General features: G+C 43.8%; 1 protein-coding gene across 1 annotated transcript in view; it reads left to right on the forward strand.

Annotated features, from left to right (window-relative positions):
• LOC144697994 (uncharacterized) overlaps positions 1-17,743 on the forward strand; it is a 373,983-nt gene that overhangs the window by 15,136 nt on the left and 341,104 nt on the right. The gene's annotated exons all lie outside the window — the stretch shown is intronic.

Genomic DNA, 17,743 nt, shown 5'->3' on the forward strand with positions numbered 1-17,743 from the left:
GTACAAGCACTGGAGAGAGGCCATTCATATGTTCAGTGTGTGGAAAGGGATTTTCTGATTCATCCAACCGACTGAAACACCAGCGAGTTCACACTAGGGAGAGGCCGTTCACCTGCTCCGAGTGTGGGAAGGGATTCACTCAGTCATTCCACCTGCTGAGACACCAGCAAGTTCACACTAGGGAGAGACTGTTTACCTGTTCTGTGTGTAAGAAGGGATTTGCTGATTCATCCTCCCTAATGAAACATAAGCGAGTTCACACTGGGGAAAGACCATTTACCTGCACTGTGTGTAAAAAGGGATTTGCTGATTCATCCAACCGACTGAAACACCAGCGAGTTCACACTGGGGAGAGACCATTTACTTGTTCTGATTGTGGGAAGGGATTCATTGATTCATGCACCCTGCTGAGACACCAACGAGTTCATACTGGGGAGAGACCATTTACCTGTTCTGATTGTGGGAAGGGATTCACTGATTCATGCACCCTGCTGAGACACCAGAGAGTTCATACTGGGGAAAGACCATTTACCTGTTCTGATTGTGGGAAGGGATTCACTGATTCATCCAGCCTGCTGAGACACCAGAGAGTTCACACTGGAGAGAGACCATTTACCTGCTCCACATGTGGAAAGGGATTTGCTGATCCATCCAACCTCCTGGAACACCAGTGAGTTCACACTGGGGAAAGACCATTCACCTGCTCCAAGTGTGGGAAGGGATTCACTCGGTGATTCCATCTTTCATTTCATCAGCGAGTTCACACTGGGGAGAGACCGTTCACCTGCTCCAAGTGTGGGAAGGGATTCACTCGGTCATTCCATCTACTGAGACACCAGAGAGTTCACACTGGGGAGAGGCCATTTACCTGCTCAGAGTGTGGGAAGGGATTCATACAGTTATCCAATATGCTGAGACACCAGTGGGTTCACAAGTAACTGCTGTGGTTGGATTTCGTTCCCAATGATATTCTTGTCTGAAGCATATTCATAAGAGTGTGTTTCTGCTGAGGTTAATAAACTCCAGCCCAGTTACAGATTCTGTATAAAATTGGAATAAATCAGCTTTGCGATAAACAGTGTGTTGAGTCGTTTTGAAATCTCTAGCACAAGTTAGTTCCTTTTGAAGGGCTCTCCCTCTGCCCTGTCTCCTCCATCCTCAGCCCCAACAACAATTGTGAGGAGCTCATGGAGCTTCTTTGTCACTAAGATTGAGACAATCCGATCAGCTGCCTCTGCTGCTTCCCTCCCTTCCACTAACCCACCGGGACAAACTGTCTCTAAATTTCCCCCAATGTCTGAGCCGTGAACACATCTTTTTCCAGTTTCTCTCCCATCTCCTCTCATGCCCTCTGTGTGCACCACCTGCTCCATCGACCCTATTCCCACTAAACTACTGACCATCCAACTTCCCCATGTTTACCGTCATTGTCAATGGTTCTCTCTTTTCAGATACTGTTCTGCTCTCCTTTAAACCTTCCATCATTATAACATCCTTAAATAAAAACAAGCCCTTCACTCTTCTATCTTTGCATGCTGCTGCCCCATCTCCAGCCTCTCTTTCCTTTCAAAAATCCTTAAACATTTTGTAATCTCCCAAAACTGTGTCCATTTTTCTGAGAACTCTCTGTTTGAATCCCTCCAATCAGGTTTCTGCCCTGCCTCTGTTCAAAAACAGTTCTTATCAAAGCCACAAGTGAGATCCTATGTGGCTGCGACACAGGTATACTTTCTCTTCTGGTCCTTCCTGACGTGTCTCACCTTCTTGGAGAGGAGACAGCCAGACCTGTGAGGAACACCTCCGATCGGGCAGCGGGCTGAGTTTGAAAATAAACCCAAGGGCGACATCGCAGGAAAACTTGGTTGGTGAGACGTTGCTGTTAGGGAGTGTGTTTAAATAGCTAAAAACTAGAAAAAAAAAGCATAACATTTATAAAGCCTGGATTTCAGTAAGGAACACCAACAATAGGGAAGTAACGTTAAATCAAGTCAAAGTGAAATAGAGTCATAAAGTAAACCAAAGTAAGGTAAAGTTAGGAGAAGTGTCGCAAAGTGAAGTTACTGTTAATTTATTCTTACTAATCCTCCTTACTTTAAGTGTAAAATGAGAAGGAAGTAAAATGGGTAACAGGAAGTAGTACTGAGGCTACAAGGCAGGAGAAACAAAGCAGGGCATTGAGTCTGCTTCGAATGCAGAATTATGTTAAAAAGACAAAATTAAAGGTGCTCTCCCAGACTGCACACAGCATTCGCAATCGATGATCAAAAGGCACAAATAGGAAGATACTATCGGGGTAAGATATTATTGCCATTATGGAAACATGGCTGCATGGTGACACAAACTGGGAACTGAATATTCATGGTTACTGAAAGTTTAGTAAAGGAAGAAAAGGAGGTGGAGTTGTGCTCATAATAAGGGATGAGATCAGTGCATTAGTAAAGGGGATCTCAGTTTGGAAGAACAATGTGGAATCTGGGTGGAGCTAAGAATTAGCAAAAGACAGCAGACATTTGTTGGAGTTATTCATAGCCTACCAAATAGTAAGGGTAATGGTAATGTATTAAACAAAAGATAATAGAAGCATGTAGCATAGGCTATACATTGATCATGGATGACTTCAATCTACATGTATACTGGGTAAACCAATTGAGCACTGATGCTGTGGAAGATTAATTTCTGGAGTATGTTGGGAATGGTTTTCTAGAGCAGTATGTTGAGGAGCTGACTCGAGGACAGGCTATTTTAGATCTAGCATTATCTAATGTAAAAGGACTAATTAATAATCTTGTTGTAAAAGAACCTTGAGGGGCGAGTGAACACAATATTATAGTATTTTATATTATGTTTGAAAATGAGGTAGTTCACTCTGAAGCAAGGGTGTTAAAGTTGAATAAAGGAAATTATGAAGGCGTGTGGGAGAAATTGGCTGAGATAGAATGTGAAAATACATTAAAATGTACAGAGGCAATGGGTAGTCTTCAAAGAATTATTACATAGCTTACAGCACATACACCTTCGATCAAGGTGCAGAAGCCCCAAAATGTCAGTCAACCGTGGCTGACAAAGGAAGTTAAGGATGGTATAAGATTTAAAGATAAGGCTCATAAAGTTGTCAGAAGTGGTAGTAAACCTGAGGATTGGGAGGCTTTTAGAACACAACAAAAGAAGACCAGGAAACTGGTAAAGAAAGAGAGAATAGCATATGAATGCAATCTAGAGAAAAGACAAAAACAGACTCTAAAAGCTGCATTAGGCAAATGTGGGTCTATTGCATGCAGAGTCGTGGAAGTAGAGAAATGGCAGAGAAGCTAAATGATAATTCTGAGTCTGCCTTCACCGGGGAAGATATAAGAAATCTCCCAGGTTTAGAGATCCAAGGGAGTAGGGAGAATAAGGAGTTGAAGGAAATTAATATCAGTAAGAATGGGATTGAAAGTTCGTAAGTCACTGGGACCTGACATATTAATTAGCAAAATAAACCCACATGGGATAGGAGGCAATACACTGACATGGATTAAGGATTGGCGAACAGGCAGAAAACAGAGAGTAGGAATAAATGGGTAATTCTCGTGTTGGTAAGCTGTGATTAGTGGGGTACCACAAGGATCAGTACTTGGGTCCCAGTTGATCACAATATATATTAACGATATGGATGTGGGGACCAAATGTAATCCTTCCAAGTTCGCAAATGATACAAAGCGAGGTGGGAATGTGTTGTGAGGTAGATGTAAAGCAGCTATGGGAGGATTTGACTTAGTGAGTGGGCAAGAACATGGCAGATGGAATATATTGTGGAAAAATGGCAGAAGGAACTAACGTTCAGAGTATTTCCTAAATGATAAGAGATGAGAAAATGTAGATGTACAAAGGGACCTGGGTGTCCTTGTCCATAAGTCGCTGAAGGCTAACATGCAGATGCAGCAAGCTATTCGGAAGGCTAGTGCAATGTTAGCTTTTTCCACAAGAGGATTTGAGTACAGGAGGAGTGAAGTCTTGCTTCAATTGTTTAGAATCTTGTTTAGACCGCACCTGGAGTAGTGTGTGCAGTTTTGGTCACCTTGCCTCAGAAGGATATTATTGCCATAGAGGGAGTGTAATGTAAGTTCACAGGCTTGTTCCGGGGATGGTGGGACTGTCTTATGAAGAGAGATTGGGCAAATTCACCCACCTTAATCAGTACATATTTCACCACATCTCCACCTCCTTTTAGATCTGAAGTAGGGTTTTACGGACTCGAAACATTGTCTCTGTCTCTCTCTCTGCAGATGCTTTCAGACCTGCTGTGTTTTTCCGGCATTTTTTGTTTTCGTTCCCCTGTTCCTATGTCTGCGGTGGATCCCCCTCTCCCAGGCCTGGGCTTCCATGTGATGTTCTGAATGATGACAGTATTAACCTTCTCCCTAACCTGTCCTAACCCTTTTGCCCGTTCATTTATTGAAACCAGTGATTCTACTTGTTCTAATGGTGACTTTCCCTGCTTGGCCAGTCATTCCTTGAAGTGAGCCCTTGAATTGTTTGTACGTTGTTTTATTCTGTTCCCACATTTCAGTAACAAATGTTGAAATGTCTGCTCCACACCCACAGGGTTTCATCTGTTTAAAGTCACAAACAGAAAGGTCCAGTTTTCTCCTGGAGTTTGAGACAAATCAGCTTTCAGAATGATGCAGAGTTTCAGCCAATGAGGGAGAACCGAGATCAGCCCCGCCCCTCATTCAGTCTGATTGGCTGGAGGAGCAGCTGCTCCCATTCGGTCATCCAACCCCGCCCACTCCTCCGTCACTGCTGGAAAAACTCAGCAGATCTGACATCATCTGTGGAATGAAAATAAACAATTAATGTTTCGAGTCCGGATGATGCACTGTTTTGTTCTCACTCCACAGATGCTGTTAGACCTACTGAGTTTTTCCAGCATTTTCTGCTTTTGTTTCAGAATTCCAACATCTGCAGTATTTTGCTTTTACTTTAAAGTTGTGAAGTCACCTGAGCCAAATGAGATGTACCCAAGGATACTGGGAGAACTGGATTAACAGAAATTTCCTCCATTTAAATATTGAGAAGACAAAAGCCATTGTCTTCAGTCCTCACTACAAACTCCACTCCATAGTCACTGGCTCCATCCCTCTCCCTTGCTGGGAGTTGGAGCGGACCGGACCTGTGGGAGATACCCGGGAGATGAGAAGCGCCTATAAATACAGGTCGGGGATTCGAGTGAGGCCTACCTTGCTGGGAGTCAGAGTGGAGCAGACCTGCAGGAGACAGTGGGGAGCTGAGGAGCCCCTATAAATACAGATCGGGGATTTGAATGAGGTGCGTCTATAAATACAGACGGGGGATTTGAGAGAGGAGTGTCTATAAATACAGACCGGGGATTTGAGAGAGGAGCATCTATAAATACAGACTGGGGATTTGAGAGAGGAGCGTCTATAAATACAGACCGGGGATTTGAGTGAGGAGCGCCTATAAATACAGACCGGGGATTTGAGTGAGGAGTGTCTATAAATACAGACGGGGGATTTGAGTAAGGAACGTCTGTAAATACAGACGGGGGATTTGAGTAAGGAACGTCTATAAATACAGATTGGGGATTTGAGTGAGGAACGTTTATAAATACAGACGGGGGGTTTGAGTGAGGAACGTCTATAAATACAGACGGGGGATTTGAGTGAGGAACGCCTATAAATACAGACGGGGGATTTGAGTTAGGAGCGCCTATAAATACAGACGGGGTATTTGAGTGAGGAACGCCTATAAATACAGACTGGGGATTTGAGTGAGGAGCGTCTATAAACACAGACGGGTATTTGAGTGAGGAATGGGCTGTTTAACTATTGCAGCTGCTGTGAGGAAGCAGGAGTGGGGGGGGAAAGAGGCAACTGTGATGTCACAGGAAGCTGGTACGTTGATTGGTTGGTAAGTGTTCAGTCTAAGGGACAGTGTGTGAGAAACCAGCTTAGGACAGGCGAGTTCAGGTAGATCTATAAATAAAAATAACTTTACAATAATAAACCAAAATTTGAACACTTTAAAATTCAAATAAAACAACAAAGATTTTAAACAAGCAATAAAATAGAGTTACTTAAATAAACATCTAATACAAATCCCTTGTAGTTAAGAAGCATATGATCTTTAGTTGTCAGGGGTACTAGCATTCAGTAAACACAGTAAATTGTAGCATACATAGGAAGAAAGTAATTAAAGTAAATTAACTAAATAACATAAGTTAGAATGGTAGGACAGGGGTTATGTTGCAGCTGTGAGATGTGGGAGCTTTTGGACATCAAGGCGATCCATGACAAACACATCTGCAGGAAGTGTAAGCAGCTTGAGGAATTCTGGATCAGGATTATTGATCTGGAAACCGAAATGCAGACACTGTACAACATAAGGGATGGGGAGGAACACCTGGATAATTTGTTCCAGAAGACAGTCACACCTCTTAGAAGAGGGTCATCTGTTTGATCAGCAGTGAGGGACAGGAGGATGTGACTGTCAGTGAGGCAGGTAATGGGACTGAGCAGGCAGTAGTGGAGGAGTCTCAGACTTTGCAAGTGTCAAACAGGTTTGAGGTGCTCACAACCTGTGTGGATGAAAGTGAAATGTGCAAGGTGGATGAGCTGGCTGGCCATGACACTGTGGTACAGGAAGCCATTCACGCAGGGGGAGCAAAAAGGAATGTAGCGGTAGTAAGGAATACAATAGTGAGGGCATTGACACTGTTTTCTGCAGCAAAAAGTGAGAGTCCAGACGGCTGTGTTGCCTGCCCAGTGCCGGGGTTCCAGACATCTGCTCAGGGCTGGAGAGGGACTTGCAATGGGAGGGGGAGAATCCAGTTGTCGTGGTCTATGTACGTACCAATGATATAGGTAGAACTAAGAAAGAGGTTCTGTAAAGTGAGTATAAGGAGCTAGGTACCAAATTATGTAGCAGAACCTAAAAGGTAATAATCTCTGGATTATTTACCTGAACCACGTGCAAATTGGCATCGGGCAAATAAGATTAGCGAGACCAATGCGTGGCTCAAAGATTGGTGTGGGAGAACTGGGTTCCAGCTTGTGGGGCACTGGTATCAGTGCTGGGGGCAGTGGGGGCTGTACCGTTGGGACAGTTTACTCCTGAACCGTGCTGGGATGAGTGTCCTCACAAATTGCATAGCTAGGGAAGTAGAGAGGGTTTTAAACTAAACAAGAGCGGTGAGGGATCAAGCTTGGGTAGAGGTAGCAATTCAAGGTGTATAGTCAAGAAAGGAAAGCAAAATAGTAATATGAGAAACAAGGTCAGAGAAAGGCAGGAAAGGACTGAGAGAAAAAACCTAAGAATAAATCAATAGTCAAGACTAGATGTTACAACGGTAACAAAAAGACAAGACTGAAGGCTTTCTATCCGAATGCACATAGCATTCAAAACAAAGTAAATGAATTGATGACTCACACAGAAGTAAATAAATATGATCTGTTAGTAATTATGGAGACGTGGCTGCAGGACAACTAAGATTGGGTCCTTAATATTGAGGGGTACATGACATTCAAGGAGAATAGGAAGCTCGGTAAAGGTGTAGGGGTAGCATTGTTAATCAAAGAGGGCAATGGTGCAATAGTTAGAGATGAACTTGGATCAGGAGATCAGGATGTAGAATCGGTTTGGGTGCAGATGAGGAATAGTAGGGGAAAAATAGTCATTAGTGGGAGTGGTTGATGGGCCCCCAACAGCAGCCATAGTGTCGGACAAAGTATTCAAGAGAAAATATTGTGTGCTTGTGATAAAGGGATGGCAATAATCATGGGTGATTTTAATCTACACATTAACTGGAAAAATCAGATTGGCAGTAATAGCCTGGATGAGGAGTTCTTAGAATGCTTTTGAGATAGTTTCTTAGAGCAGCATGTTCAGGAGCCAATCAGAGAGCAGGTTATATTTGACTTGGTATTGTGTAATGTAACAGGATTAATTAATGACCTCAGAGTAAGGGCACTACTAGGTTGCAGCGAGCACAATATGGTTGAATTTTACATCAATTTTGAAAGGGAGAAGAGTGGGTCAAAGACTAGTATCTTAAACTTAAATAAGGGCAACTATGTGGGGATGAAAGCTGAGCTACCAGAAGTGAACTGGGAAACTAGCCTAGAGGATAGATGAATAGAGAAGCAGTCGCAGACATTTAAGGGGATATTTCAAAGTATTCAGAATGAGTACATCCCGACCATAAAGAAAAATTATAAGGGGAGGACCCACCATCTGTGGTTAACTAAAGAAGTTAAAGAAAGCATCAAGCTCAAGGAAAAAGCATACAACTCCACAAAGATGAGCAGCAGGACAGATGATTGGACAGAATATAAAGAACAGTCGAAAATGGCTAAAAGGTTAATCAGGAGAAAGAAATTAGAGGGTGAGAGGAAGTTTGCTAGAAATGTAAAAATGGATAGCAAGTGTTTCTACAGATGCTTAAAAAGGAAAAGAGTGAGCAAAGTGAGTGTTGGTCCTCTAGAGGGTGACAGTGGGGAGTTAATAGTAGATGAGGAAATGGTGGAAGAAATGAATAATATTTTGCTTCTGTGTTCAATATAGAGGATAGAAAAACCATTCCAGTAATAGCTGCAAATCAGAAGGTGACAGGAGAAAGGAACTTGGTGAAATTGAAATCACTGGGGAAATGGTACTGAGCAAATTGAAGGAGCTGCCGATGTCAAGTCTCTGGGACCCAATGAACTACATCCTTGGGTCTTAAAAGAGGCGGCTAATGCGATAGTCGGTGCGCTGGTGTTAATTTTCCAAAATTCGCTCGATTCTGGAAAGCTTCCGTCAGATTGGAAAGTAGCAAATATAACCCCTCTATTCAAGAAGGGAGGGAGGCAGAAAACAGGAAACTATAGGCCAGTTAGCTTGACGTCTGTCATGGGGAACTTATCAGAATCAATCATTAAGGAGGTTATAGCTGGGCACTTAGAAGAGCTCAAGGCAATTGGGAAGAGTCAGCATGGTTTTGTGAAAGGAAAATCCTGTTTAACCAATTGATTGGAGTTTTTTTGAAGGAGTAACATGCGCAATGGATAAAGGGGAGCCTGTAGACGTACTCTACTTGGATTTCCAGAAGGCGTTTGAGAAGGTGCCACATCAAATTATTATGGAAAATAAAAGTGCATGGTGTAGGGGGTAACTTATTAGCATGGATAGGAGATTGGCTGGCTGACAGAAAGCAGAGAGTATGTGTAAATGGGTCTTTTTCTGATTGACAGGATGTGATGAATGGAGTCCCACAGGGATCTGTGCTGGGGCCTCAACTTTTTATGATTTACATCAATGACTTAGATGAGGGGAGTGAAGACATGGTAGCTAAATTGGCAGATGGCACAAAGATAGGCAGGAAAGTATGTTGTGAAGAGGACATGAGGAGGTTGCAGATGGATGTAGATAGGTTGAATGAGTGGACAAAGATCTGGCAAATGGAGTGAAATGTGGGAAAATGTGAAGTTGGTCACTTTGGCAGGATGAACAAAAAAGCAGAGTATTGCTTAAATGGAAAATGGCTGCATAATTCTGAGGTGCAGAGGGACCTAGGTGTTCTAGTAAATGAGTCACAAAAAGTTTGCATGCAGGTACAGCAAGTAATTAATAAGTCTAATGGAATGCTATCCTTTGTTAGGAGAGGGGTTGAACATAAAAGTAAGGATGTTATGCTTCAGTTATACAGGACCGCACCTTGAATACTGTGTGTAGTTTTGGTCTCCTTATTTAAGGAAAGATATAAATGCATTGGAGGCGGTTCAAAGGATGTTCACTAGATTGATACCTGGAATGAGCGGGCTGTCTTATGAGGAAAGGTTGGACAGACTGGGCTTGTTTCCACTGGAGTTTAGAAGAGGGAGGAGTGATTTGATTGAAGTATACAAGATCCTGAATGGCCTTGACAAGGTGGACATGGAAAGGATGTTTCCTCTTGTGGGTGAGTCCAGAACTAGGGGGCACTGTTTCAAAATTAGGGGGTTGCCCTTTTAGGACAGATGAGGATAATTTTTTTCTCTCAGAGGGATGTGCGAATGGGAACTCTCTGCCTTAGAAGGCGGTGGAGGCGCGATCATTGAATATTTTTAAGACACAGGTAGATAGATTATTGTTAGGCAAGGGAATCAAAGGTTATCGAGGTTAGATGGGAATGTGGAAATTCAAAGACAAGAAGATCAGCCATGATCTTATTGAATGGCACAGCAAGCTTGAGAGGCCAAATGTTCTGCTCCTGTTCCTATTCTATATGTTCTTATGGTGTCTCTCCAGTGTGAATTCGCTGGTGTATTCGTAAGTGGGATGACTGAGTGAATCCCTTCCCACACATGGAGCAGGTGAATGGTCTTTCCCCAGTATTAAACCGTTGGTGTCTCAGCAGGCCAGCTGGCTGAGTGAATCCCTTCCCACACACAGAGCAGGTGAACGGTCTCTCTCCAGTGTGAATTTGCTGGTGTGTTCGGAGCCTGGATGACTGAGTAAATCCCTTCCCACACTCGGAGCAGGTGAACGGTCTCTCCCCAGTGTGAACCCACTGGTGTATCAGCAGGTCAGATGACTGATTGAATCTCTTCCAACACTCAGAGCAGACAAACGGTCTCTCCCCATTGTGAATTCGCTGGTGTGTTCGCAGGTGGGATGATTGAGTGAATCCCTTCCCACAGTCAGAGCAAGTGAATGGTCTCTCCTCAGTGTGAATTCGCTGGTGTGTTCGCAGGTTGGCTGACAGAGTGAATCCCTTCCCACACTCGGAGCAGGTGAACGGCCTCTCCCCAGTGTGACTGCGTCGGTGGATTTCCAGCTGGGATGGGTAATTGAATCCTTTCCCACAGTCCTCACATTTCCACAGTTTCTCCATGGTTCAAGTGCCCTGTGTCTCTCCAGATTTGATGATCAGTTGAATCCTTGTCCACACATAGAACACGTGTACAATTTCCCCCTGCTGTGAATGGTTTGATGTTATTTCAGGCTGTGTAACTGGTTAAAGCTCTTTCCACAGTCAGTTCACTGGAACACTCTCACTCGGGTGTGTGTGTCTCGGTGCTTTTCCACTCACACTGATGTTTGAAATCTTTTCCCACAGAAAGAACAAACATTTCTCTTTCCACATTCAAAGACGATAATATTCAGGTCCTGATGAATCGAGTGACTCGGTCAATCTTGATGTGATGTTTGGTTTGAGTTCCCCCTCTGTAAATCCTCCCCTTCCGATACCCTGTAAAAGGGGTTTACAAATGTGATCACTGTAAGAACAGGATAGAAATTCAGAGCAGACAATTCTCATTTCTATGGAACATTATTTTCTATCTTCTTCCCCCAAAGCTGCAAATCCCTGTCCCACACATTCTCCCTCCTCCCTGTGCTGAAGCCAAACAGAGTTTTGGATAATTCTTCCTGTATCTTTATAACAAATTTGTCCAACTGAAGATAACAATATGTTTCATCATTCACTTCAGTCATTACTCATGACAAAACATTAATCTGAAACTCCCTGACCGACCACACAGAATAGCAGACATTCACCTTGTGTCCAAAACTTACTGTGTGGAGATTTAATGAGTGATTGTGAAGGTGGTTTCTCCAAACCTCCCAGGATTTCCTTCCTTCCTTCTCTCCCTCTCTAACTAAGTTATACCTGGGATCAGTCTCATGGTCTATTCTGGTTACTGCTTCTCTTCCTGATGACTAATTAACTCCAATTAAACACTGAGAAGACTGAAGACACTGTTTTCAGTCCCTGCTCCAATCTCCATTCCCGAGATACCATCTCCATCCTTCTCCCTGGGAACAGTCTGAGATTAAACCAGTCTGTTTATAAACTTGGTGTTACATTTGATCTCGAGATCAGATTCTGACCTCATTTCTGTGCCATCACTAAAATCGCCTGTTTCCACCTCTGTAACATTACCCGCCCTCACCCTGTCTCAGCGCATCTGCTGCTGAAACCCTCATCACTGCCGTTGTTACCTCCAGACTTGAACGACTATCCCAACACACTCCTGGCTGGTCTCCCACATTCTGCTCTCCGTAAATGTGAAGCCATCCAAAAGTCTGCTGTCCATGTCTTCACTCGTAGCAAGTCCTGTTCCTCTGTCACCCTCTGCTTCCTGACCAGCTTGATTTTAAAATTCTCATCCTTGTTTTCAAATCCCTCCATGGCCTCGCCCCTCCCTTTCTCTGTAATCTCCTCCAGCCCCACAACCCTCCGAGATATCTGCACTGCTCGAATTCTGATAGCTTGTACATTCTCCATTTTAATCGCTCCAGCATTAATGACCTTGCCTTATGTTCCCTCGTTCCCAAATTCTGAAATTCTCTCCCTACACATCTCCCTCTGTCTACCACATTTTCCCCCTTTAAGACACTTGAGTATTGCTAAAAAAAGAGACATTCTATTGAAACCTTTTCTCTTGTACTCATCAGGACAGGCGCAAGAACATCAAATTTAAAAGATTATCAGTCGGGCTCATAATGAGGCTCACTTATGCTTGCTATACGCTGCATGTATTCATACACAGGGAACCATCCACTGCAGACAGAAGGTGCATGTCCAGGGATGGGGCTGTTTGTTGAATTAAACAAAAGCATAGAGGATGATAGCTCTTTGGTGCATTCTCCATGGCAATGCCTTGACCAATCAGAGCTGACTGGCGAACCAGTCAACACCCTTTCCTTGTGCAGCATAAGTTGTTATTCACTGAGAAATTTGGGTTTTTTGCATCTGTCCGGAGGAGTGCAACATGAAATATCAGCAATATGTCTCCCTTTTTCAGCAATGTTTAAATTCTGTACTGCTGAGTGACTGTGGGTTTATAATTCTATTGCTGCTGATCTAAAACTCCTGGTGAAAACACATTTTATGAACGTCTCCCTCTGGCTGTTGCTCATTGTGCCCGTGAGGATGGCGGCTGCGCATGCGCTCTGTAGCACATTGGCCAATCAAGATGGCGGCCGCGCATGCGCCAATCTCCACATTGCCCCTATAAAGATGGCGGCGTTAACTCGGGCATTTCTCCCGCAGCGCCGAGCAAACCCGGCGATGGTGGCTTCATATTGAGGGATTGGGGCCGGTACCGTGAGTTTATGAAGCTTCCAAGTTCATCCGCCAATCCTATCTCTGTTCACGCGTTTATTTTCGGTTCTGGATCTGCATTCGGTGTTTGTATAACCTGCATTTTAAATCCGCTCGCTCGAGCTCCCGTCTGTCTCCACGGACTGCGCATGTTCCGACTTCAAATGATTGGCGGCAGCTCTGGACCAATAGGAAGAAGGGGCGTGGTTGGAGGACCTAGCGGGAGCAACTGGTTCTCCAGCCAATCGGAGTGAGAGGGGCGGAGCCTGCTGGGAGTGGAGCATGCGCAGTGTGGGCGGGGGACCGGGACGAAGGCGGTGGATTTTTTTTCCCAATAATTGATATAGATTTTTCTTTTCCCACCTATTTCCGTTATTTTTAAATGTATTTCCATCCAATGTTTTATCTCTACCTTTTAGCCTCTTTCAATCCCCCCACCCCACCCCCACTAGGGCTGTCTGTACCTTGCTCGTCCTGCTTTCTACCCTTAATTAGCACATTCCTTAGATAATATCACCACCTTCAACACCTCTTTGTTCTTTTGTCTGTGACATCTTTTGGTTATCTCCACCTATCACTGGCCCTCTATCCAGCTCTACTTGTCCCACCCCCCTTAAACCAGCTTATATTTCACCTCTCCTATTTTTACTTAGTTCTGTTGAAGAGTCATATGAACTCGAGACGTTAACTGTGTTCCTCTCAGCAGATGCTGTCAGACCTGCTGAGTTTTTCCAGGTATTTTTGTTTTTGTTGCGGTGGAATTTAAAGTCCAGCGGGTGAGAAAGGGCCGAGTGCAGGAGAGGAATGGAGCCGGAGGGTGGACTGGCAGGGTTCACAAACACCCTGTGTAGGACTCCAAACCCGGATTAGAAACTCCCGGAGCCCAGTTTACACAGAGTGTTTGGAAACTCCTTTTACAGGGGGTTACAAGGGGAGGATTTACACACAGCAAACTCAAACCAAGAGAAATATTTGTCTCTTTGGATTGACCTGCTGAAACACATTGAATTCACACTGGCGAGAGGCTGTTCAGTTGCTTAGTGTGGTAAGAGCTTCAGGACATCATCCCACCTGGGACACCACATTCACACTGACAACAGACCTTTTAAATGACCAGAGTGTGAGAAGTGCTTTAAAAGGTGTGGGGAATCTTGCGGTATGTTAGAATTTCTTTTTGCTTAAATCTATGCGAACGGAATTGTATACCCTGGCACGGCACTGGAATACGGTAAAAGGGAAAGACAGTATTTTACCTTGAACATCTTCAGTGTAAGTGTGAGCTGCTGTTAAATCAGGCTGTATAGGTAGAACTTAAAAACAAAAAGGGGGCAATCACATTGTTGGGAGCATACTATAGACCCCCAAACAGTCAGGGAGAGATAGAAGGGCAGATATGTAGGCAAATCTCAGAAGTGTCAAAATAATAGAGTAATAATAGTCGGGGATTTCAACTTCCCCAATATTAACTGGGATAGACAAAGTGTGAAAACTTTGAGGGGGCTGAATTCTTCAAATGTATCCAGGAGAGATTTTTAAGCCAGCACATAGAAAGTCCTACATGAGAGGTGCTGGACCTTCTTTTAGAGAACAAAGCTGGGCAAGTTGTAGAAGTGTCAGTGGGGGAGCAGTTCAGTAATAATAACCATAACTCCGTAAGATTTAAGTAGTTATTGAAAAGGACGAAGATGGATCGAAAATAAGGGTTTTGAATTGGGGGAAAGCCAATTTCAATATGATAAGACAGGACCTGGCCAAAGTGGACTGGGAGCAGCTACTTGTAGGAAAATCAACATCAGAGCAGTGGGAGTCATTCAAAAAGGAAATAGTGTGCAGGACCAACATTTTCCCACAAAGGACCAACAAGTCCAGAGAAACCGGGATGTTGAGGAATTGACAGGATTAGATAAGGGGGGAAAAAAAGGGAAGCTTATGGTACATACCGAGGGCTCAAAACAGCAGGAGCCCTTGATGGGTAGAGAAAGTGCAGGGGGTTACTTAAAAAAGAAATTAGGAAGGCGAAGAAGGGGCATGAAAATCACAGCTGGGTGAAATAAGTTAAATTCCAAAGGCATTTTATAAGTATATTCAGGGCAAGAGGATAACCAGGAAAAGATTAGGGCCCATCAGGGATCAAAATAGCAATCTGGGTGAGGAGCTGGAAGATGTAGATGAGGTTTTAAATGAGTACTTTGCATCTGTATTAACTATACAGAAGGACGATGTAGATATAGAAATCAGGGAGTGGGACTGTGATATACTTCAACAAATGAGTATTGAGAGGGAGGAGGTATTAGTAGTTTTATTGGGCCTTATAAGTGTATTAATCCCCAGACCCAGATGAGATGTATCCCAGGTGCTGTTGGGGCAAGGGAGGAGATTTTCAACATTAATTTTCAAATCCTCCCTGGCCACAGGAGAAGTACCAGAGGACTGGAGGACAGCTAATGTGGTACCATTATTAAAGAAGAATGGTAGGGATAAACCAGGGAGCTAATAGGCCAGTGAGTCCAACATCACTGGTAGGGAAACTTTTGGAAATGTTCTGAGGGACAGAATTAAGCCCCACCTGTAGAGGCAAGAATTAATCAAGGATAGTCAACATGGCTTTGTCAGGGAGAGATCATGTCTAACAAATTTGATTGAATTTTTCGAGGAGGTGACGAGGTGTGTAGATGAGGGTAGTTCAACTGATGGAGTCCACATGGAATTCTCTAAGGCTTTTGACAAGGTCTGGCATGGGAGACAGGTCCAGAAGGTAAGAGCCCATGTGATCCAGGGCAATTTGGCAAATTGGATCCAGAATTAGCTCAGTGTCAGGAGGCAGAGGGTGATGGTCAAAGGTTGTTTTTGTGACTGGAAGTCTGTGTCCAGTGGCGTACTGCAGGGTTTGGTGCTGGGTCCCTTGTTGTTTGTAGTGGACATTAATGATGTAGACATGAATGTAGGAGGTATGATCAGTAAGTTCACAGGTAACACAAAAAAATCACTAGTGTGGTAAATAGCGAGGAGGAAACCCTTAGACAACAGGACAATATAGACGGGCTGCTCAGATGGGCAGAACAGTGGAAAATGGAATTTAATCCCAAAAAGTGTGAGGTGATGCATTTTGGGAGGACTAACTAGGCAAGGGAGTACATGATGAATGGTAGGACCCGAGGAAGTACAGACCCTTGGTGTGCATGTCCATAGATCCTTGAACATAAGAACTAGGAGCAGGAGTGGGCAATTCAGCCCCTCGAGCCTGCCCCGCCATTCATTACAATTACGGCTGATCTCATTTTGGCCTCAACTCCAATTTCCCTCCCTCTCCCCATAACCTTTCAACCCATTACTAATTAAGTCCGTGTGGTGAAGATGCTCGCACAATGCTGTTAGGTAAGGAGCTACAGGTTATTCACCCAGCGATGAGGAAGGGACATTGATATATGTCTAAATCAACAACAACAATTTGTGTTTGTATCGCACATTTATTGTTATATAGTTTACCAAGACATTTCACAGAAATGTTAGAAACCAAGGAGATACTCGGGGAAGTGGCCAATAATTTGGTCAAAGAGGTCGGTCTGAAGGAATATCTTAAAGGATGCAAATGAGGTAGAGAGGCGGAGAGGTTTAGGGAGGGAATTCTAGAGTCTTGGAAACTTACAGAATGGCAACCAGTGATGGAATTATTAAAATCAGTAATTCTCGAATTCAAAAAGAGCAGATATCTCGGGGGGATTGTGAGGCTGGAGGAGGTTCAGAGATAGGAATGATCACAACCATGGAGGAAAACAAGGATGAGAATGTGAAAATTTAGGCGCTGCTTAAATGATTGCCTTCAAATCATTTGTATAGTTTGTGAATGGCTGTGGGCCAAGCACTGATCCTTGTAGTATCCCACAAATAACTGCCTGTCATCCTGAGAATGAGACATTTATTCCGACTCTCTGTTTTCTGTCTGTTCACAAATTCTCAATCTATAACAGGATATTACCCCAATCCCATGCACTTGAATTCTGTTTATTGACATCCTGTGCTTTGTTTAGTAACCTTCTCTCTCTGTCTCTCCCACTCCTCTCTCTTTCTCTCTCTGTCACATTGAATTCTCTAGCCCAGCGAGTTGTGGATGCTCCATCATTGAATATATTTCCGGCTGAGATGGAGAGATTTTTGGTCTCTTAGGGAGTCGAGGGATATGGGGAGTGGGCGGGAAAGTGGAGTTGAAGCCCAAGATCAGCCAAGATCGTATTGAATGGTGGAGCAGGCTCGACGGGGTGTTAGGACTTCTCTTGTTCCTATTTCGTATGTTCTTATAGAGGCCAGAGTCTTGTGTAGGCCCAGACCGGGTGGCAGGTTCCCTCCCCTGATGGACATTAGTGAACCAGTTGGGTTTTTATCACAATCCAGCAGTTTTCATGGTCACTTTTTCCCAGTGCCGGCCCCAAAAATTCTCAGATTCATTCAGCTCAATTTCACAACCTGCCTTTGTGTTTTTGTAGGTTCTCTCTCACTCCCCTTTTTCTGTTTTAAATCAATTCCACAGGGTATGAGAAGGGGAGGATTTGCAGTCGGGAAACTGAAACTAAACATCACATCAGGATCTGATGGAGTCGCCTAATTTATCTTAAACTGAGTATCTTCAGATTTTGAACACGGAAGGAAAAAGCACCGTTCACAGTGGGGAGAAACCGTTCA

Source organism: Cetorhinus maximus, chromosome 23 (assembly GCF_964194155.1).
Source record: "Cetorhinus maximus chromosome 23, sCetMax3.hap1.1, whole genome shotgun sequence".
NCBI classification, from domain to species: Eukaryota; Metazoa; Chordata; class Chondrichthyes; order Lamniformes; family Cetorhinidae; genus Cetorhinus; species Cetorhinus maximus.